Source organism: Falco peregrinus, chromosome 9 (genome assembly GCF_023634155.1).
Source record: "Falco peregrinus isolate bFalPer1 chromosome 9, bFalPer1.pri, whole genome shotgun sequence".
Classification (NCBI taxonomy): Eukaryota; Metazoa; Chordata; class Aves; order Falconiformes; family Falconidae; genus Falco; species Falco peregrinus.
The window spans coordinates 7,467,972-7,492,405 of record NC_073729.1 but is presented as its reverse complement, the minus strand read 5'-3'; the positions used below and the strand labels follow the sequence as shown (position 1 = coordinate 7,492,405).

General features: G+C 38.0%; 1 long non-coding RNA gene across 1 annotated transcript in view; it reads left to right on the top strand.

Moving 5' to 3' along the window:
- The window catches only part of LOC114011844 (uncharacterized), a 146,412-nt gene that overhangs the window by 74,191 nt on the left and 47,787 nt on the right, over nt 1-24,434 (top strand). Inside the window, exon 3 of the long non-coding RNA XR_003553957.2 lies at nt 21,225-21,365. This is a non-coding gene — a long non-coding RNA (uncharacterized LOC114011844). The remainder of the gene's footprint in view (nt 1-21,224; nt 21,366-24,434) is intronic.

Genomic DNA, 24,434 nt, shown 5'->3' with positions numbered 1-24,434 from the left:
AAACCACTCATTTTTATTATCATTCTTGTGGAGGCAAGTAGCTATTCCTCACACATTTATGAAACCTCTGTGTTAGAGAAATGTGTTTTCTCCTCCACCACCCCTCAAATAGTCCATTCAAGCCTAACCCTCTAGAGTTTTGCTGGTGAGAGTGAAGAAGCTGTCAAGTCCAAAGTTCAGCAGTTTTGAAAAAATGGCAGTGTAAGAAATCCACTTTCGAAGTTAAGTTTCCAATAGTTTCCAAATTTTATATTCAAAATAAATTAATGCTAAAAAGCTTTCACAACTATTTTAAAATGAATGCTTTCAGTTATGGTTTTGGATGGTGAGAGAAATAACAAGATGGAAAAAATATTCCTTTGTGGTAAACATTTGTTTTGTAAAAGTAAACAAATAAAATATTCCTGAAGTACTTAGCCATCAGCATTTGAAGGCCTGTGGCGGCATCTGAAAGACAAAAACCAAAATAATTGATTAGTGGATTTTGTTTGATCTGCTCAGGGATCAAAGGGACAAATACTGTTTGCAGGGATGAAAGGGTGGAGAACTGCTCTCCGTACTGCCTGAGTTATCTGGTTATTCATGTGCTCTTCCTGGATGTTAGAGCTGCCTGTACCTGACCCTCTGTCATCCTTGAGGAAAAAAAAGACAAAAGTAGGTATACTGTGCTGCAATTCTCAAAGGTTCCTCATTAATCAGGTGTGAAAAATGTAATTTGAAGTTTGTAAGATGGAATATCGCATCTGGGGTTTTTTTTTGGTTTGTAAGCAGTATTGATTTTAATTGTCCATGACATAATTGTGGCTCAAATTTTTTTAAAAAAAATAATTCATGTGTTTAATTTCAAGCATGGTAATGTACTGAGGACCAAAAGTACCTAAGTGCCTGTTAGTCTGATGTGTTAGTCATCCATCTAAATACTAAATGACATTGTGTGTGTTCTGCTTCAGTTCCGCTTATTCCTAAATTCTAGGCCAAAAAAGAGACGCTTTAAATTTTGAAGCCTATTTATAAAGTTATAAACTACTGAAATTAAATTAATTGAAATTGAATAATTACAGCAATATTGCCCCCTTCCCACAAATGGAATGTCTAGGATTTGGTTTTAGGATATCCTAATACACCATATTGATCTACATATCCATTTTATATACTGTGTGATGATACATTTATCTCTTTTGTTGTCTGTAGATAGTACTGTTTTGTTTGATGTGTTCTTGTAGAAGGCATATTCACCAATTGATGTATTTCAAAATATTTATTTTTTTCCTTTCAAGCAACTTATGCTTCAGGTCTGAATTCCTAATTAAGTTCACAATTACATGAATACACGTACACTGCATTAGTATGAATCTGTGTACCCTGTGGTGCTTTTACCATAACTTAACTCAATTTCAATTTAATTTAGAAGTTATTGGGTTACTTTTTTCACTGGGAATACAAAAAAATTGTAATTTAAATTGATGCCCAAATATGGCTGACATTTCTTTAGCTGTTCCTCCAGAAGATAAAAATGTCTGTGAGGGCTATGTGAGGACTGGGCTCTGGAGGACAACAGTGATGATATTTTTTTTTTCCTCTGAATGAGAGAAATATAAAATCTGTATGTGAGTCCTTGTCATCGTCATCTGATTTTGTCCTGACATCCTTCCAAATATGTGGGATCCATGGTCTAAACAAGGCCAGTATGTGGATGTGGTCACTGCCAAGAGAAATTTTATGTAATTCCTAACAGGGCCTGGGAGATACTTCAAGAGAAAGACATTTACTTAAATGTTTTGGAAGATTGGGAGCACTTCCTGAATGGGCTAGGGCAGACAACGGATGTGAGAGTCATAGTAGAAGGGAATCCCCCCACCAGTTAGTCTTTGTGTTTGAAGGCATTTCGCATCCTTGAGGTAGAGGAAGAGGTGGAGGGAAAATGAATGCTGATGTTAAGTACAAATTGTATGTGATACTTTGTTCTGGAATTTAGACTCAAACCCCCACCATCTATTTAAACTATATTATTAATTCACTATTGATAATGGTTTTTAACATTGGAATTGCATATTAAATAACAAAAGTTCACACCCATGTCTTGCAGTTGCTCACATAGAAGTTAGTGGCAATATTTAAATTGTCTTCTAAAAAGGAGTCTCATGCCCTGAATTAGTAAGTGACTTAGGTATATCAGATACTATAAATAATAGTATACGTATCTATTTCCATGGTTTTGCCCTATGTCCCTTTGCTCAACAAAAGGATTGAAGACACAATGGATGACCAATGCAGGAAAGAATTTCAAATTTAGATTAAGCAATATTAAAAGCCACATTTCCTACAAAAGTTCCTATTTAAAAATAATCTGATTTTTTTACTGTTCTTAGCTTCCGTATCTCTTTCTCCTTTTCTACACAAAAACCAAAATATTCTTCTAAATTATTTTTCTTAATGCTATTCTTCTGACACTAGACAGAATGCTTATAGGCCCAAGTTTCATGGGTCCAAGTTTATTCTGATAGAATCTAAGCTGCAGTTTATTCTAAGCTGCAACTTATTCTCTCCAAATGTAACTTGAGACAGTTGTGTGCCACCACACAAGTCTTTGAAAGCTTTATAGTGAAGGATCAAAAAGCTTTGGGTATCTGTGAATAACAAGTCTTAAAGGTCTTCGTTTACTATATACAACAAAAAAGCTGAGTTTCCTTATTTGATTGATTTTGATTGCCAGGTGCAACTCCCCTGGTGCAACTTGATTTCCTCTTGTCCTGTTGCTTGTTATCTGGGAGAAGAGACTGACTGCCACCTGCCTGCAGCCTCCTCTCACATAGCTGTAGAGAGCAATAATGTCCCCCCTGAGTCTCCTCCTTTCCAGACTCAAGACCCCCAGTTCCCTCAGCTGCTTCCCATGAGACTTGTGCTCCAGCCCCTTCCCCAGCTCCATCGCCCGTCTCTGGACACGCTCCAGCACCTCCGTGTCCCTCCTGGAGTGAGGGCCCCAAAACTGAACCCAGGATTCAAGGTGCGGCCTCATCCATGCTAAGTACAAGGGCACCATCACTCCCCCAGCCCTGCTGGCCACACTGTTTTGGATACAAGCCAGGATGCTGTTGGATTCCTGGGCACACTGCTGGCTCATGTTCAGCTGGCCACCAGCCAGCACCCCCAGGTCCTTTCCCACCAGGCAGCTTCCCAGCCACTCTGCCCCAAGCCTGGAGCGCTGTGTGGGGTTGTTGTGACCCAGGTGCAGGACCTGGCACTGCTCCTGGTTGAACCTCATACCATTGGCCTCGGTCCATCAGCCCAGCCTGCCCAGACCCTCTGCAGAGCCTGCCTGCCTCCAGCAGATCAATGCTGTTCCCCAACTTGGTGTTGTCTGCAAAGGTACCGAGGGAGCACTCGATCCCCTCGCCCAGATCATCGATAAAGGCATTAAGCAGGACCGGCGCCAGCACTGAGCCCTGGGGACACCGCTTGTGCCCGGTGCCAGCGGGGTGTAACTCCATTTACCACCACTCTTTGGGGTCGATGTCCAGCCAGCTGTTAATTTTGATGTTACCAAACTTCTACCATGTTGTAAAACCCAGGGAACTTTCATTGCTTAAGAAAAATGGGAGATGTATCTGGAGAACATTAGCAAATCACTCCTCTTTTTTTTGGTTTTGTTTTTGTTTTTTGTTGTTGTTGTGATAGATTGATTTTTATTTATGCATCACAGTCCAATTTCCAGGCCAAGCTTCCAGCTTTTACATCTGTAATCCTATCTTATTTTTCCTGGCAACTTATTAGTAGTGTGAAATTGTGGACACAATTTTCTGTGGGTGAAAAATTGCACCTACTAAAGAGTAGATTTGAGAATCAAGCCTCTATATGCATTGATTACTACAGAGCACAATGTGGTATAATAGGTGAGAACGAACCATGGTTATAAAGATCAAGTCTATTGTAGGTACAAAAGCCTATTGTATGTACATTAAAGAGCCTTGATTATTTAAAGGCATTTGCTCTGTTGGTTATTTTACACAGGTTATTTACACTGTTGATTAAATTGCTTGCAAAGCAGTCAGATTTCCATACACAAGTAGTCTAACAGAAATATGCAGCCAGCAATTTGCCAGTTGTCTGTTGACAAAGACAGAGAGTAAGCCACTTACTACTGTTTTTATACAATGAATCATTTTTGTAAAAATGGAGCAGTCTAATGAAAATTCAAATGTATTGCTTTTCCCGATTCGAACAGAAATCCAGGCACTTCATATACTCTGCAAATAAGCCTCATTTGCTATAGCGTATCAACTAACAAGCAATCCCAGTTCTACATGCAGATTTTAAATAAAATTCTCCAAATTTAAACAGGTAGTTTCTTTTTACTTCCGTAGGCTGATACTTTCAAAACACTTAGACATCTGTATCTAACACTGTTTAAGCTGTTTGTTCCAAAAGGTAAATGTCTGTGTATCTCAGGGTTTGAGTTACCACCTGATGTCTTCCTCATTTAAGGGGAAAACATAAAAAAATAACTGGGATAACTAGAGTCAGGAACAATGCTTACACAGCATGTCAGTGTCTTTTTATTGCGTCTTAACTGCTAGATGCCTTAGAGGGGAGCTGTGGGTAGCCTGGCTCTGCAGGAGAGGTGGAATTTCTGGTCTCAGAGAAGTCCTTAGTTGCTTTGCTCAGGGGTTCACTAGGGGTTCAGTGCTCAGCTCCCATAGTCCAGAGCAGTGCCACTGTGGAGGAAGGTGTCTCGGAGATAGCAGCAAGAGCATAAAATGACTAACCTTACAGAAGAGTTCCTGCCCCTTTGCATGCCACATTGCTTACTAGGGTACTGCATGTGAGACCCCTCCATAAGACTGAACCTTGCTAATTTTCTCTTTCACAGCACTCTAGAAATTGATGCCTTAATGCCACTACTGCCTTTGTAAATGTATAGGATCTTTTGAACATCTGGTATGCGCTGTTGTTGCAGGATGCTTTGGGATGCTTGTCTTCCCTACTCACCACTGCCACCACACCATGCCATTTCCACCTGTCTGTGTGGTGCATGTCTGGTGTGCTGCGTGTAGTGCAAACACCTGTTAGATTGCATATTTAGTTATTTAAATTATTACAAGCTGCAAATGTTTTCTAACAGGTATTTATACCTAAAATTATATTCTCTTTTTTATACTATATATTTAGGATATAGTCCAGCTCTTAGTGAAGTTAATGGAAACAGGATCGGTTCCTGATCATCAACATCTTTTTCATGTGCCAGTTGAAGGAAATATCAAAGATAATCAGATTTCAACCATATTTCTGTATTAGTGAATTGAAAAAAATATATGGTATATTAAGAAAATAAATTTAGAAAGAAGTATAGATTTCATGTTCAATTTTACCTACTTCCAAAAGAAAGAATCATCTAAAAAAAAATTGTGTGGTCAAAATTATTTTTAATTTTTTTTCTTTCCCAATGTGCTTTCTGTAATTTACTGTATATTGTGCGAAATCATTCTTTTCTCTTGTTTCACAAGCTCTCTCACAGAGCTTGAGAGAATACAAAAACTTTGAAAAGTGGTTGTAGGTTGTATGAAACGTGATTGCAAGCCCACAGAAATTGGCACAAGCATTCAGACATAGATATAACATATGAAACTGCTTTTGAATCAGTAAGGGGAATTGACTGGATTACCAATTGAATGTGCCTTTTTTAAAAAGAAGTTACATACATCCAGCAGTTCATTTTAAATATAGGGAGCTTGAGTAATCACTTTTATGACACTACTGTAGTCTTTGGCAAAATTTGCACTGAAATAAACAGAGATGTATTTTTAACCAATATATACAGTATGTGTTATATATTAAAAATACATGTTATATACAGTATATATATAGTGTGTATACATATAATATGTATTATTCATCAGAAAGATTAGCTCATTGGTAAGGTAATTTTAAGATCAATTAATAACTTGTAAGTAATAAAAGACTATCTACTGTCAAGGATACGCATTTCCACTCATAAAACTGTAAGCCTCCACAAAGTGATGAAGAATGAAATACATTTGCTAAGCAATGAAGTTTCAGTTAAACACAGTATGTAAACAGAATTGCATTTCTGCCCAGCAAATCATGTGGGCATGCCAAAGTGAAGTAGATGCTCTAATATTTTGCTGAGTCAAGATCCATGTAAAGAATTACTGCCCTGGATGAATAGCAAGTTGTTTCTTGGCAAGGGTTTAATTGAGGTTCAACTATCTGCAAACTTAGAGATTTCCTTTTAAAAAGAAATTTGGTCACATTTGTTTTGTGAGAAACAATAGAGATGTGGTCTTTTGTTTTAGAAAAAAGTAATCAATAGATACCCATGTTTTTCTGAACACAATATGTACTGATTGTTTATTGCTGTTGACTATAGACTATTGGTCAAGCCAAAGTATACAGTCTTTTTTCTATTTATGTGTGTAATATATATATAAATTATATAATATACATTATATCATTATTTTCTCTGATTTCAGATATATTAGTGTAGAATACCAGGAATGACAAATGACAGCTGGAATCTTTTTACTATAACTAGAACTGTGAAAAAACACATTATGAACTGTGTGCCTTACAGGAAGAAATGTATAGCAATAGCTGCTGCATGTGCAGAGAGGAAATGAACTTGAGCATTGTCATCAAGAGTCTGTGGTCATGTGCTCAGCTTGACCTTTCATTTTTCAGAAATAAGGATAAAGCAAATTGTGTATTCATGATTTATTACCAGGATTATTCAGAATCTACCCCTGAAAGACCACGTGGTTGGCTGACCACACTAAATCTACCCTTTAGAGATATTTGTGTACCTTGGGATTTCTACATTTTGTGGGTAATAGGTGGTAGGTGTAATTGAAAGACTGGAAGCTGGATTACTCTGTACTCTTCTATGTATATGTGTAACCCTATTTCAGAAGGTTGCATGGTTTATGTATTACTGACTTCTAGTCCTAGAAACAGCACTACAATGGCTTAAATAGGAAAAAAAATCCTGCTTGAAAAAGTTAAAAAGAGAATTTTGGAAAATGTAAATAATCAGCCTTTATTCCTTTTTCTTAAAAAAAAAAATCCCACAAAAGTACTCTGACTTTCAAGGTTGAATCAGGAGAGGAAAGGTTTTCTGAAATATATGTATTCTAGTACATTTATTTTTCAATTATTCTTTTTCATTTTTGAAAGTAAGATTACTCCTGCTCATTTTTTGTTCTTGGATTTTGTAAAGCAGCAGCAAACCATACAACGCCCTGTATATTTTTGAGTGGGAAGTATTATTATTTAGATGTCTAGCTTGAGAATATTTATCACTTTACTATTGCAGTAAGATATGCATTTTCTTTCAACCCAGGGTGTGTGTGGGGGGGGGGTGGGGTGGGTGGTGTCTGTCTGTCTGTCTGTCTGTCTGTCTGTCTGTCTGTCTTTTAAGGAACTTTACCTGAGCTACAAGCAATAAAGATAGACAATCACAATCACAGTAAGTCTGTGTCACTGTTTGCAGTAATTCGTGCACAAAAGTGAGTAGGGTGAGAGATTCTGGAATTTTACGTAGATTCATGCAGCATGTATGATTTTACAAACATCTCTAATGGTGGTGCTCTTTTATTGCACCCAAATATACAGCTGTCTTTTAACAGAATCAAGAAATAGGTACGATATCTTTGTCCATGAGATGGCAGGTCAACATGATAGCGTCTTTGATATGGAAACCATTTTAAGAGGTGCTTGCATGCATCTACAGCCAGTACAGTTTGTGGCCTTCACATTGGACTGCTACAGCTGTTTGAAGGACAGTGACACAACCATGGACCACTGAAACAACCCAGACTAAAACTAACCTATTTTGAAGGTTTATTTTTAATCCAGCTCACACCTGAGATTGATTGATCTATCTATGTGTATTGAATATATATAAGGAAGTATGTATGTGTTTGTGTGTATTTTATAATACAGGTTTGCCCTTACATGAAAAGTTCTGTGTTAGAAGATAAGCACTATCAGCTTCCAGAGAAATATTGAGAATGGCAAAGTCTTCAGCATCTCTGAAAAGATGCCTTCTAGATGCCTAGGACAGTCGTCTTGTGTGTCTAATAAAAAAATTGCTCTGAAAACTTTCTAGCAACGTTAGTGATTTTTAAGGCAATACTTTTTAGACATTCTTAACATACCACTTTTGGCTAGTAGAAACCCTCTGTGGACCATCATGAAAATTAATTCTTTTATAAACCCCCAAAACTAATATAAATCATTTGCCAGAAAAAAATGGTTTTTATGTTAACCGTTTGCACTTTGCAACAGCGTAGAAATACGTATCTGAATAGTGTTGCTTTCAATGTGTCTGTTGCTTATTTTGTTTGATACTGCGACAGTGGTATTTCAGTAGAGGCTATAGAAAAAAAGCCTCATTTGTAGCTGCCTAAGAAATACTTAATTTACTTTTAAATGAAGTTCATTACTTAAGAGTTTGTATGATATAGTATTGCTGGGAGCTGGAACCTGACCCAACTTTGCCTTTTCTTTCTTCACATATTTGCTTTTATCATGTCAGTTTTACTCAAGTGACACTGAAATATGGAGATTTTTCCAGTATTTTTTTTTCCAGAAGGAGCTTATCAGTTGCAAGGCCTAGATTGTGAATGTGAGCTTTGATGTTAACAGCCCCAGTGCCTTTCTTTTTTATTTGGGGCATTAAGTTCAATTACATATTCAAAGTATCTGTTCAGTGGTTTTGCTAGAATTTTTCAATAATTAAAATAACTGAGCCTTTTTAAAGTACTGTTTTCTCAGTGTTTCAATCTTAGTAGAGATGTGACTCAGACCAGATCCTATTCTATCAATTTCACTGATTTCAAATGTCTGTATTGGTGTTCACAGGCTTGTGTTTCATGTTTCAAAAACAGTACTTTAAGAAGTTGCCTGAAAACACATCAGCCAAAAGAATGTTTACTGTCTTTTGTGCTGAATAAATTATACGCTGATAAAGAACTGCAGTTTTGAAATTCTTACTCCATGAAAAATATATGAAGTTCACCCTGATGTTTACTGACCAGTGTAATGACAAGCAAGCTATAAGTTTTCAGTGTTTCAAAGACGTTGTGCTTTATGGAAAAAACAACTGCTTCATATTTTTAGGAGATGGAAAAAACCCAAAACACTGAAATTGTTTTAACTGAACGGCCACATACAAGTCCAGATTTAAAACCTGCATTTGTGCACTAAACCTTTTAACAGGATTTTTGTGATCCATTCACAGAGTTCCCTTAACACTGTAAGATAGCTTATTTTAGAAGGAAATTTCAAAGCAGATGGAAGAGCTGTGTGAGGCTGCAGATACTCTGTTTCCACTTCAAGCTCTCCAAGCAAACTCAAAGCCTAGCCAGTTTGCCTCCAAAGTCCCCAGTTGGGAAAATAAGATCTTGAAATAATTATGTCTCCTGTTGTTATAGCCAGACGGGTATTTTTTATACTTAAAAAAGATTACCGAGCTCATTTAAATCCTTCAGGAAAATAAAAAAAAAAAACCAACACAGGGAAAAAGGATAAATAGTCACAGGAAAAACAAAGAAACAAACAGAGGTGACATTCCCACTTAAGGGTAGTGGTGCTGGTAGAAGAGCCACCAGAGTCTGAAACAAAGGATTTTCTAAAACTACGCTTGCTGTTGCTGCTGGTAATGGGCTTGACCTTTATTTACTCATATTTTTCCGTGCTATGTCTTTACAAATCTTTTCCAACCTTTTCTACTTCTTCTAAACTTTTGAAAATCACCATGTTTCTGGCTGTTGTGTGTTATAAACCTTTTCAGCCACAGGTAATTTTAAAATGCATATGATTTTTGCATGTCCCAGGCCAAGAGTCAAACAGCCACTCTTCCATTAAATAGTAACTATGCTCAATAAATAGTGCTTTGGCAATCAGTATAAGTACCATACTGTTGACAGGGTAGAAGAATCTGACCATAAATGAACAGGGTTAGAATATGCAGAGTGACTGAAAGATGCATGAGCTCAGACCGTACTAAGAAAAATTAAAGATGAGTCAGAAATGGAACATTCCACTGACACCCACTAGTCCCAGTTTCAATGAGTCAGTCAGAACAAGTACCTGAACATGAATTTCATGTTTCATCTTTGTTTGGAAAAAACCCAAAATCCTACTGATGAGGTTTCACGAAGCCAAACCCCTGACTTCCTCAGCTTATTTTCAATGAAAAAACTATAATATGGAAACTACTGTTTATGTCTAGCATAAGCAGGTGAATATACAATGGTAACTAGTATGTCAGGAAGCTAGGCATGCAACACAGATGTGAAAGTACTTTGAAAAGATTAGAATACATTGAACAACTTATTGATTGAAAAACAATGGGTTTGTCACTACAGAACAAGAGACTTTAAACTAATATACCACCAATTAATCTGATTACCCATCCTGTGGTATTTTATGAGTCCTTTCCATGCCTTTAGAGTTGGTTTAAGTTGTTGTAAGTTCTACAGAAATTTCATCTCAGCCCGAATCAGTGAGTCTATATTTTGAGGGAGTATAGGGGGTTAAAATTATCTTGGCAGGAGAGTACAAAGAAAGTGCTGTTTGGCTTTTATCCCAAGGATGTGCAGTGGCATCAACACGGAGGGATGCAATGGCAACAGCTTTTAGGACATCAAAAGCGTCAGCATCAGAAACAGCAGCAGCATGAGCAGACTGTGCTGATGGTGATTCTTTCTTGCTCTGCCATTAGAACACTGACATGTGCCAACAGAGATCAGAAAGTGGAGTCCAAATTACCATAGTTACTTCCAATCCTAAGTTTCAGGAAAGAGTAGCCCAGTATTGACAGAGACTGGAAAACATCTGTTTGGTTACTAGGTCAGAGCCTCAGACATCCAGGTTCAATGCAGCATCAGGGACTTCGATGGGATGACATCCGTTAATGCCAGCTGGAGATCTGACCCTGTGCTGTACGATCACCTACTCTAACACCCTCGAAAAAGACTTAAGTCCCCTTCCAGCCTCAATCAGAGAACAGCATGGTAACAGCTAAAGAATTAAATCTAACTGCCTTAAATATAAGGCTTTGAACTATGAAAGAAGAAGGGGAAAAGGTATGTCGTTGGCTACTGCCTTCTAGGATGACAGCTGTAATAGATAGGGAACATCCTCTTTTTTGTGTAAAAAGTGATAACTATCTTAGTTGTCATTTTGTTTGAAATAAAAAAATAGCCCTGAAATCTTTGGGAGGGTGGTTGCAATTAAAAAACAATTTTTGTTTGCTAAACATTGCTTAGCTGTCCTCTGAAGTCTTGAGGAAATTGTCTTAAATTAGTGATTTTGAAAAAAAAAAAATAGTGCTATTCCTTTGTTATTTTAAAAAAGTTTGATTAAATGTTTCTCACCAGTCATCTTATAAGCTTTTATGACTACTCTTAACCTACAGGATGCTTGGGTAAATACATGCAGAGACAACCAAGATACTGCAGTTTAACTAGGTATTTCACAGTAGACTGCATGCTTTAGCTTGTAGCAAAGAAGAACCAGGTAATTTGCCTTAGTTCTTTAACTCTTACTTAATGCATGGTAATTCAGCAAGGTAAAAAGCCTACATCTCAGCCTTGTGTCTTTTTGCATGTAAGTGCTATCAGCAGTAAAATTACTTTTGTGATTAGACTGATTCTCTTCAGTGATCTGCATAAGCTGGGGAAGAAGTCAGTGCACAAAACTTCTCATATGTATTTAGTTTCCTCATGCAGTCAAGTATGTATGTTGATAGCTTGGCCCCAGTGGAACTTGAATAAGAAAACACAGCACTTCAAAAATACAAAGTAACATTTTGGAAATAGGAAGATTTGCAATTCTGTGGTGGCACTACTCGGATAAGAAGTTTTTTAGTAAGAAAGACCTTTTTCCATTACTAGGATTATATTCTTGCTACCAGACCCAAGCATCCAAGGTTTTTATCACAGGTGAAGGATGAAGTAATAAACCAGCTAAAATCAGCACCCCATTGCATGACAGATCTACCTGTTATAAAGTGGCTTTTGCAATAACCTGTAATGTAGTCAGTGGCTGTAGATGAAGTTTAAAATCATCAGGCAAATGTGAAACCCTCAAATATCAGCAAAGTCAGAATATTTTTATAATCCCTCTAAATGTCATTGGAATCATGCACTTTCTGTGGCTAACAAGAATTATTCTGACACCATGAACCTTTTTGGTAAAAGTGTATCTGTAGCATTTATAAAAATATTCAGTGTACATTAATTTCAGGTCAGAACTGATAGCTAAGATGCAGTTAATATGTAGTAGCAATATTTGTGACAAATTCTTGTTACTGGTGTTTTAATCCTTGGATGATTTTTTGGCTTCTTCACACACACACTGGAAGTTCAGGTATTACCCACGTAATGTATGGTCTTGGCCTGCTGGTGAACGTATTCAACACTAATTCTTTTTTTCTTCCAGCTTTCCTCTCTTCAAATAGAGTAAAAAAAGAAAAAGAAAAATCCCTATTGTCAAAATATTGGCAGGCATGTTTGTGATTATGTTTTGTCAAATACCTCTAAGATTAATGCAGTAGAAGGAGGTGATAAGTAAATCTTTTATTTGCACTGGTGGGCTCCCATTTTAAGTCCCTTGTAATTAAAAAATTTAAGCATTTCCAAGTCTTTCTGCAGAGGCTAGCTGCAAAGCTGTCATTATGAGCATAATGAGTGTTTTTGTATTATTCAGTGCCCCTCCAATCTCATATATTAGTAACTCAAAAAAGAGAAAGGAGATATAATAAGCCGTAGGGTCATGTTCAAGTCTGTTCCCAGGAAAAGTCTTCCTGTATTTCAGATAAAATTCAAGAATAATAGAGGAATAAAACCAAAGCAGATTGTGGTGCAGCAGCACATCTCAAAACCCTTGCGCAGTCACTTTACTAAAGTTCAGCAGAGGATCAATACAAAGTGCCCTTGCCCAGATGAATTAGCTGTTCACACGGGTTTGGAGAGTGGAAGGGGGCAGGGCAGTTAGCACACAACAACAGCAGCAAAACCAAGAGAAAGATCCTATTCATAAGCAGTGGTGATTGGAGAGAGTGCGACTTCAGTGTTCCGATGGGGTTTTGGTACAGAATTCAAGAGAAAACTCGAACCAGTTGTAATTTGGGCACTTTTTTGGAGCTGCAGTAAGTTGATGCAGGAACTGAAGTCACTCATTGCTAATGCAATTATAGAAGATTTAACATGAGAGATGATATATTTGGATAGTCTTTATATCATTCCATCATCTAACTTCATTTTTTGTGTTATTTCCACAAGGAATACTGTACATACAGACAGTCCTGCTTAGAAGAAAGTAAGGAAATCATGCCTGGCTGACCTTTTTTTTACCTACTTTAGACACAAGAATTTGACGCAAATATCACATTTGCACTAACCAAATCAACACTAAATGCTCTGTGAAGTGGATTCAATGTGTTTTTGTAGCTGAATACAGCTTTCTTTGAGTTTCTTTTGGGGGCACATTGCCTTTGGCGAGACTAAGCACAAGTCTTGATGTTTGCCAGGGTATTTTGTGATTCTGAAGTTCTCTCTGAAAACAGTGTCTAGTCTGTCCACTTATAAGCCAACAGAAAACACACTACATTAAAACCGTGAATGTAACCCATCTCTGGAACAGAGAAAGGTTTACATGGAGTTGGCTGCTACAATAGCCTTTCTGTGATGTTTGGAATATGAATGTGAGTTTAACAAGATAATATGTCTTTGCTACATGTGATACAGGACAGTTTGACATCCCAACCAGTGCTAAGAGGGCAGGGCATGGGGAGGAGGAGAGGAATTTATCAGATGTGGCCCTTTCTCTCACAATCACCATAATTCTGTCAATTTTTTGATCTCACAGCCTCCTTTAGTAAGTATGTAAGATTTCTAATAAAGTGAGGCCAGAAATGTGCACTTGGGTGTTAGCTGTCAAACTGCACTTACTCCCCTCATGTGTAATTTGAGTATAATTTTATGGGCCAACTGATGCCATCAGCTGTATCAATACAACTGGTCTTAGATTTTTTCCTCAGTAATACTGGCATCATGGCTCATTATAATGGAGTTACCCTTATTAAAGGCATTTATCTTTTCTTTTCAAACAGACTGAAAATTAGTGAAACCACAATTGTGTGGTAAGCCCACTAGATATTGCTAAAAAGTTACTATTTAGGATAGGACCGTATTTTTGGTACTTGTCTGACTGTGCTCATTTTGAATACACTTTCACAGGCTAGAAGTACTTCACAGAAGCAGAGAGGGAACCTTTGGTTATGTGTTCATGGACAACGTAACCTACTCTGTATTTCCAAAAAGTGTGAAGTGCTTTACAAATATTTGTATGTAACAGTCTGTAGCTTCCTGAGAACTGAAGTCAGTGTTTCAGTTCAGCCTTTAGGCTGGAATCCTGGCAATATACATAATGCCACATAGACAGATGTGAAATGTACCCAAAACTCATATCCTGGACAGCAGATCTCCTGATTGGAGTTTGATCACGAGCATATCATTCATGCAGCAGGAGCTTCAAGTGTGAGGGAAATCCCAATGAGTCTTTTTGTTGTTGTTGTTAACAGAAAAGGGAAAACTACACAGGTATAAAAGTGAGGTGAAGTCTATGGCAGCCCTTCCCTTGCGAGCAATAAGATGCCAATAGCTTACCAATAGTGCTATCCCAGCCCACAGCCAACACTGCTTATGAGTTACAATGCTTAAAATCTACTGCCTGCCCAGAATAGCAGATGAATGACAACTGAAATATCTGCAAAAGTATTATTGGCTGTTAGCATTCACAGAATTGTTATTTTCCCCTTCCAACAAATTAAAGAGCATTGTGCTTTGTGAAATCTGGTTTGCCCGAGAATGGTGATGTGGTGTTTCTGTACTGGTTGTGTAAGAGTGATTTAATTACAGCTATTTGCACTCACAGGACAATGTAGTAAGCACTAAAATAATTCATCTTGGAAGCCTAAAACCTTCCAAAGCATGTGAAGAGTAATCACAAATTACCTCTCCCTTTATTCAAACCAGCCAGGAGTCTTTCAGGTGAGCCACAAAAAAAAAAAAACCCAACATAGGTGGCTGTTTCTTTGTCCACACTGCTGCTTTCACTGAACAAACAGGATTTTCTTAGTATGGACACCGCTGTGCATTGAGTTGTCTAATAGCATTAGGACCAGCAGTGCTTTATGCCCACAAGGTCAGAAAGCATGTGTGGCTACTGTGTGAATCTCCGCACGTTGTCATTTAGCTCACAGTCGTTGCAAATTATGCATCGTGCTTGGGCATCAAAGAAGGTCTACCTGATATTTTTAGGAGATAGATTGGATATAGTAAGGTCAACAGGTTGGTAAGACCGTAATACACAATCCTCCTTAGATCTTTGTAGATTAAAATTCATGGTCTAGGTGCATGAACCCAGATAAGATGCAACATTGTGGTTTTGATCAAAGTGGAGTTTTAAAATGCACCTTCTCAAATCATGTTTCTGCTGTTGAGTTCAATGGACAAATAAAATCTCAAACCACATCTAACTGGTGTTGATACATTAAAAATATCTTCAAATTTGCATCACTGTTTGTCATCAACAGAAATTTTTCACTACTCTGGCACCTCTCCAGTTAGGAAAATACAAGCCTGATGTGATATTTTATATCGCCATAAATGCTACTAGTTTCATGAAACACAGAACCTTTCATTTCACATGTTAAGCCCAATCAAATTCTCATATTTTAACAATTACTATGGGTTGGTAACAATCTATGAGTATTGTGATTTGCATTATGAATTTCATACTTATGTGCTGAGCACACGGATTTTTAGACTAATTACATTTTAGAATTATAAACACATTTAGGATTAATATTAATATTATGTGGTACCAGTTGCATTGCAATCTCTTGCACAAATAATGTTACATAAGGTGTCATATTTATCCAAAGATGAGGCTAAACAATTCAGAAATGTGTGCATTGCTAACAGGATATAGACGAACCTATTAATGACATGGTTGAAATGGAGCAAATGGTGTGGATTCACAGTACTCTGACTGACACGTGGATTGAGTTTCACGTTTCCTTAGAAGCATTTGCATAATTAGGAAAAGTTGGGAAAGCATTTATACTGTTCAAAACTTACAGTTCATCTCCTGATGATCAAAAATAGATTAACTTTCATTGTCTTTCTTACTCAAAGACAAGAAGGCTCAGAGGAGTAACTTGCTAGTCAGTGACTGATGCAAATACTGTTTTGTAAGTATTTACACATATATGTATGTTTGATATTCATGTAGTTGAATATGATCAATGATTAATTTAAATTTTCCATTTGTTTTTCCGTGAGGTTGGCTTACGTTATTTGTTCACCTCTGAAGGGTTTTCTTATTATTGGTGATTCATAGAACAGTGACATGATACTTGATAGAATATTATACTAGTATGTAGGCTGGAGTACAGTTACCTAAAGCTACTTGAGGAAGCCTGTAATAAAATAATTAGTTAGCATGACATAACATTCTGTTTGAATACATGTTTCTGTGGATAACCCTTTTGCATGTTACTTCAAGTTCAGAGAGCTTTTCTCAGAGCTGTTGTTTTTCCTAGTCCTTTCGAAGAGGATGTATACTGAATATTTCATCAAAGACCAAATCCTGCAGCTCATTTGTTGAAAGCATAAAAAGACAAAGCATCTGCATTACACCAAGAAATATGTACGGTACAATCTTTACTACTGGGAGTATGGCCATTTGAACCTGACTATAGGGAGAAATGGGGACACTGATGGAGCAGTATGGATTTGGACAGTAGTTGCAGAATTCTGTTGCTCCAAGACAGCAGAAGAAATCTGAATCCAACTCACTGAACTGAAGCAGGCGCACATGCATCTGGACTACCAACATTTGTTGTTTGCCTAGTCTTTTCTTAAAAAATTTGGACAGGAACGATGCTACCTTGTCACTGAGTAACCATTCCAGCATTACACAGCCCCGATAACTGTTTTTGCATGAGGTGCCATTAACGTAACTAGAAATCGTGCGCGCAAAGATGTGTTTGAAATGGGTACCAAGGCAAGTTATGGAGTCTCAAATGATTCTATGAAAAACTTATTTCAGTTTTTCATAGAATAGAACAGTCAGCTCATAGAATAAATAGAATAAACAGTCAGCTGCTTCTTGGGTCCTAATGAAAATGCCTGGACAGCAGTTGTAGTTTTCCCCTTCAGTTTCCTTTTATAAAGGAAATGGAGTCATGAGGAAGAAAATTAGTTGTACTGTAATTCTTGGCTTGGACTTCAGTGAGCAACTTTTACAGTTTAATCCTTTTTTCCTCTTTTTTTTTTTTCCATCGAATTACTATATTTTCAGGTTGCTTTATGGAGATAGCATTCATAACATATGGTGCTTAAAATGGTGCCACAATTTCCACTTTGAAGTGTGTATTGTATTTTCTTACTTATCCAAATGGATATCTAGCTGGATTTCTAACTGCTTAGTAAATTTGTTTTTAATTTAAAAGGCTTTTTCCCCTGAAGTGATCTTATTAATCACACACTAGACTCTTCTACCCATGTCTCCAACTTTCTCCTTGTAGCTCGGATATCCAACAAAATCCAAGTGAAGAGATTAGCACCTAAAATGTACCAAACAGGAAAAGTTTCATGGAAAACTGTGAAAGATTATCATCTTGAGCGTTATCCCATTTGTTCCGAGTACTGCCTGTGGTACAACAAGTTCAGATTTCACTTTCCGGTTAAAAACATTTTAAAAAAAACACAACAAAACTTGAGTGGTATGTTATATTACAAGTATCTGTGGCATTTCTTAATAAAAGCAGATTTTTGTGAATTATTTTAATCCATCAGAGCCTGTATTTTTTACTCTAACAAAAGTTTTATAAGAACTTGTTTTGAACTGTTCCCAGTTAATGTTACCATCAACTACTATTGGAGGAATATCTAGTAAGATGTAGCAGCAAGAGTGTCCCATCCGTTACCTCAGCAGCGGGTTTTTGTAGTCAGTAATGCTTGTTAAGTTGAGCAATGGGAATGATGGATCTGCAGGCTCAAGGAGGTTAATGTTGACAATAAGCAATTATTATTTTTGACAAGAATACCAAAGGGTTGCAAGATGACTCTTCTAACTGAAAGCAGATTATGACTCGAGTTTTATTACTAACTGTCAAGCATAGCTGTCAAGCATATAAAAGTGTGATATAAAGGAAGATCTTTTTATTATAGCAAGAGACAAAGCAGAGATCAAATTATGACTTTTTTTGTGGTTTTTTTTTTCAGTTACCCACAGGAAGAAGGAGGCAGGGTCCTCAGCATCTTAAAAAGGGAAATAGAGGGGGGAGAAAACATCCGGGAGAGGACACTTTCCTACAGATAAAAAAACTGAGAGCAAAACACAATATGATTTTAATGAAGTCAACATATGTGGATGTCTGTGGGTACTGGTGTGTGACTTCCATGTCTTTCTTGTAGCTGTAATGTAATGGTATGGGGGTGGGACAGTGTGCCTGAACAACCTTCCAGGGAGCAGTTCTCTGGCTGACTGATAATCAGAACTACAAGTGATTTTTTGTTTGGTCTTTCACCGAGATATTTTCCCCTCTGGCCTGTTGGTATGTGTTGTAATCTTGATCTTAGAGATGCTGGTCTTTGTCAGAGCTATTATTCAGACCATACTTCTCTGATGAAAGACAAAAAATATTTACTAGAGGCAGCTCCACCTCTCATTTGTTTTATGTGTGACTGTGACACTAGCTGATAAATTTTGCTTCTGCTGAGAAGTAACAACCTTCTCTCTTGACCAGCACTCAAGTTTTTCTTTGGCTCCTTATTGATCACATTCACTGAAACACCACAGGCAGTTCTGATCAAAACACTTGAACTGAAATAGCCCACAACTTCATGAAGGTTTGCATCTAGAACCACATTCTGTTGCTGACCTTAGCTGTAGAATGGGTGGTGGGTAGAATCCCTTGTTAAAACAGATTTTGCAGATACTACAGACAAACTACTCTGCTTTGCTAGTTCCTCAACTTAATTTTACATGGAAGGGAAGTCATCTGCATTCTTCTGTGGGCAAATGTGATCAAGTAAAAATGCATGAAGTCAGGGACATAAAGTGTAACATAAAATAGTGTTACAACTTCTTTGAATGGATACGATGATTGAATTTGTTGTGCCAGAGATTGCATTGACACCTTTTGATTCTCTTCCATTAGTCTGCTGAAGACCCTAAATCTCTTTGGTTGTTGGGTTTTTTTCTGCAAACAAATGGGAAAAAATAGTCTGTAAAAAAATCTTTCACATAATTATTGATTTTTCTAACATTTAAAGAGATTTCCTGATTATGGAAAATAAAACTAAACTGGCAAAGCAAGGTGAGAAAACAAAGATGATATCTTATAGCCACAAACATTTATAGTGAATCCGAGTTTTGCAAAATTGCGAGAGGTAATATAATGTGTACTGAAGATGCCAGACTCTCTGTGGATGCTTTTTGGAGAAAAATCAAGGCATTTTCATGTTGGTTGAATTGATGATGAAAGTAGAGCAGGTATATTGTGGCAAAATGTAACATGCCCCAACTTTTATTTATTTATTTACTGCTACAATTTTCAGATAATTCTTTCATCTGTAGATGCATAGTACCTCAGACTTCCCTCGGTTGATCTTTCAGGTATGTCATGTAGGAACTGATGATAGCAGGCTACTTTAAATGCACACATACACCGTACATACATATGTCTGTCTGTTCAGTCTGGGCCCAGAAGAGCCAGGCAGATCTGCAGAGCCCATTCTGGTTTATCCTGGGTGGTAGGGTGGTGTGGTTTAACCCCAATCAGCAACTACCACGCAGCTGCTCACTCACTCCTCCCCTGACCCTGCAACCCAGTGGGATGGGGAGAAGGATCAGAAAAGAGTAAAACCCATGGGTTAAGAACAGTTTAGTAATTGAAATAAAGTGTAATAATAGTAAAAACAACAACAATAAAAATTGTAATGAAGAGGAGAGGGAGAGAGAGGAATCAAACCCAAGGGAAAGAAACCCCAAGCAATACACAATGCCATTGCTCACCACCTGCTGACTGATGCTCAGCAAGCCCCTGAGCAGCGATTGGTGGCCCCCAGCCAACTCCCCCCAGTTTATATAATGTGCGTGATGGATGCCCTGTGGTGTGGAATATCCCTTTGGCAGGTCTGGGTCAGCTGTCCTGGCTCTGCTCCCTCCGGGCTTCTTGTGCACCTGCTCATTGGCAGAGCATGGGAAACTGGAAAGTCTTGGACTTAGAGTAAGTATTACTTAGCAACATCTAAAACATCACTGTTTTATCAACGTTCTTCTCATCCTAAATCCAAAACACAGCACTGTACCAGCTACTAAGAAGAAAATTAACTCTATCCCACCTGAAACCAGGACATAACGTCAATGCAGCCTACTACAGTTGTCTCTGTGAGACCTCTGTCTCCCAGAAACTGTAGCTGCTGAGCAGATAAATGGAACCAGCTGCTCCAGGGGTCCTACTAGATTCAAACTTTCAGTGTGAGAGGAATGCCAGGAGGTGCGTTGTCTGCTATTACTGAGGTTATATTTGAAAGCATTCATGAACTGTGCAAAAAAATCTGCTTTTATAACACTGTTAGCTAATAAATGTCTGTTATGTTCCTTGCATGCTGATTTCTACATCTAGTCCTTCCTTGCAAAGAATGCTTAGCACTGTCCTCTTATAACCTTTGCCTCATCTTTAGTTTGCTTATCCGTCTTCTCTGGTAGCTCAATGAAGGTATGCTGTGCAGTCTGGAATGTGCAGTATAACCCTGTCAACCTCCATACCATGTTTAGAAATCCAGTTTGGAAGGGTTCAACCTTTTCTAGAGGGTTATGTAGTTTCCAACTGGGAAAGCTAAAAGCAAGAAGCTGGCTGTTGCTCCCTGACCTGGAATGAAGACAAGTGCTCTGGTCTTTCAGTGTGGAGGCTGGTCGGGTATCTTAAGTGCTTCCTAGACACCACAGTGGTGATTTTGCAGGTCTCAAAGACATTCGTGATCATCTACTTGGAAATTTCTGGTTGAAACATGAAACTTAAATAATATTTTTAAGTTTTTCCATCTCTCGTGATGTGGATCATGTTCTTGCTATGCAGAACAGGCTTCAGATGTCTCAGTGTCATCTTTCTTGGGTCTCTTTAGGACTGTGCAGAAGGGCTGTCAACAAGCTTCAGTTGTGCACAGAGGAAAATGGCAAGGATAAGACGGCGGGCGTTCCAAGGAGTGTTGTCTCACATTAGATGAAGGCAAAATCATGGGATGGTCTGTCGCTACCTCATGCAGGTAAGTGGAGGAAGAATGTGCTTTTGCTGCAGTTTCTGAGTAAGTTGATATATTTTATTCTGTGTTTAGATACAAAAGGTATATAAGGCTTTCGGATCAGAGGATCAGACAGGCGCTGGAAAATCTTATGATAGGTGATTCTGAATTCCTGATTATGCCAAAGTTCCTTTCAAGAAGGCACCCCGCTTGGTAAAATAATGGAAGAAATACCCCAACTCTGAACTCTGTGGTCTTTTTAACATTTGCCTCATAGTACACTCCACAAAATGGTGGTAGAACATTAGATAAATTCCTTAGATTTTGATACAATACCATTTCCTGTCTCCTTCTCAGCATATGTCCATGTGCATGTGCGCACGCACACAAACACACACACACATCTATCTGTCTATTTATAATCTTCAGCGGAAGCTCATGTATAGGGGAAATTCTGGGAATAATTATGAAAAGGATACTGCATGCTCCAGCAGACGGAATACATCTTTTTCATTTAAAGCAGTTTTTTTTTTTCTTTACCACCAACTTGCTGCAATTAGGAGGTTGTTGGAGAGATATCAATTGAGATTTGGGAACTGTTTTCTGGAAATGTTTTGAATTAAAATCTAATTGGTAGCTTTCTTTGATAACTATTATATTGTTGGGTGCAGCTAAATGGAAATCAACCACAAAGGGAACTCAGTTTTGTTTGTCATTAATTTCAACTTGATTTCACAAATGATTTACATATACAATATTTTCCCTATTTGTTCTGTACTGTTTTCGAACTCCTGTTAGCAGCACTTAGACTGATGTAGTGTCATTTTCCCATTTATTTATTTTACCTTAAAATATTCTGCATTACCTCAGGTATGAGTATCAGCAAAATGGTGAGGAAACAGTAAGAGGACCAAAGTAAAGCTTCCTGCAGTTTATGAAAAACTGTGGAATTATTGGCCCCGAGCACTACATTTCATTGTTTTTACCCAAGGCATGCGTTAGTGTTGTGGTCAAAGGAGAGTAGGCCTACACTGCAAATATAGGATCATAACAAAGCAAAATTTTGAAAAGATCAGATGACATAGTAACCATGTGAAAAGCCAAGGGTCAGCTACACAGACAAGTTACCCCAGCCGAACATGTTACCGGGAGGACATCAACTGAACCATGGCCACATGTGATTACTAAGCAAATGGAAATGTGAGCTAATTCAATGTACCATAGCAAAAAAAGGTGAAAGATACCTGTAAATAAGTATTGGAAAGATTAATGAATAATTTTATGGAGGGAAGATGGGGCACAAGAATCACAGCAGAGATGTAATTTTACTAACGATGAGTGCCAAGTAAGCTGGGCATGCAGGACCCAAGCCAAAGCACACCTGACTAAGTCCAGTTGACTCTACAGACTTGGACCATGCCCATGGAATGTAAAGGAAAACGGCCATTTGGGGAGGCCAGAGTCCTTACAAGGGAGACATAGTTGATATTTGTCTAGAATTAATTAAGACTCTTGTTAGTACCAGACAAAGGCAGGTATATAAGGGTTTGCTCATTGTGAAAATACAAATATTGAAAGCTTTTTCCTCTTGAAAATTGAGTTAACAGGAAAAAGTAGAATAGAGGTTTCTTTGAGTGTGTGCAGCTGAAGTACAGTTCTACTTAGCAGCAAAGAGGAGGGTAACATCTTGCGAGATCACTGCATGGGAGCCTGGCATCTCCCTTTTTATTGATTTAGGACTAAAATGGAGTTCACTTAATGGGGCATGAGAACTCAGAGGTGTACCCTTCCCATGAGTCCCTCGGCACAATCACAGTGCTGCTGCCTGGGACACCCTGCCAATACAGGAAAGCTCACAGGAAGCCGAGATGACACTATGCGTTGCAGTTTAAGTAACAAACCAGCTACACCTACACAGCCTCGGTGCTGTGCATGGTGCTGCCTGAAAGCCTGTTCAGACTTGTAGTTTGGTTCCTGCTGTCATAAACTTTTGGCTCTGCAAGACATTCATTCATGTTAGGTTGTCTCCCTGCTTTATTTGGGGTTATTTGCATTGTGGTTCCACTCCAAAAAGCATTTATATAAAAAGAAGGCAATTTCGTCTCTTACCAGATGTGTCCCACAAGTGCTTTAAGTCAAAGATGTTACTGACTTTGGTGACTCAGATATTTCTCAAATACTTTTTAACTGTGGTTGCATTGCAAAGCGAGACTTGATTTATGTGTCTTCTATACATCATGGGTATACTAGGCTCGTATACATGAAACTGAGGCTAAAAGTTGACCATGAAACCTCTCTTTTTCTTTTTTAATACTGATAGTAATGTATAAGAAAACAGACAAGTGGTTTGAAAATGAAGTCTTTTTGCTTCTAAAATAAGGAGCTATAATTTGGAAATTGCTGTGAGACTGTAACTATGAACTGCAGTCATATGGTTTTTATACTTCTCAGATGGAAATTATACATATCGATGTTGCCTTGCATTAACTTTAAAAATATTTATCTTTTACTAAATATTTTTTCAGGATGTTTAATTAAATTGAAATGGATTTCCTCCAAAAAAGGGATTCCTTTGATAGTTTTATAAATTCCTTACTGTGAACTTCAGAATTAGGAAGAACCCAAGAGCTGTGAGATTGGCGTTTAAAGAGCTTTTTCATGTGACTTCTTGCTCATTTTGCCTGTGCTCAGCAAGCATTTTGCCAGCATTACTTAATATCCATCTTTGCTCATCAAAAGGGCCATACTGTCAATGGATATCCAGGTTCTTCTCAATACTTTCTGAACAGAGGCTCTTTGCTCCCAGGAAGATGTGTTAGGTGTTTGTAAGTTTTCTTGTGGAAGGGTTACCACTTAGGTGACAAAAACTGGGGTTCGGGCTTGCCTTTGTTGTAGGAAACTGTATAGCAGAGGAAAGACCACCGGAGGGGTACCCGCTCCCCAGAGGTTCTCCGCGAGGTCTCTGCATGCAGACTGCTTTGCAGCGATTGCTGGGGGCTGAAGTGTTAGACCTCACAGACTGTTACGGGCAGAGTATGAAGAATTCTGGAAATGTACAGAAGTGCAAAGAACCTGAGAAACAAAGGTGTCTTT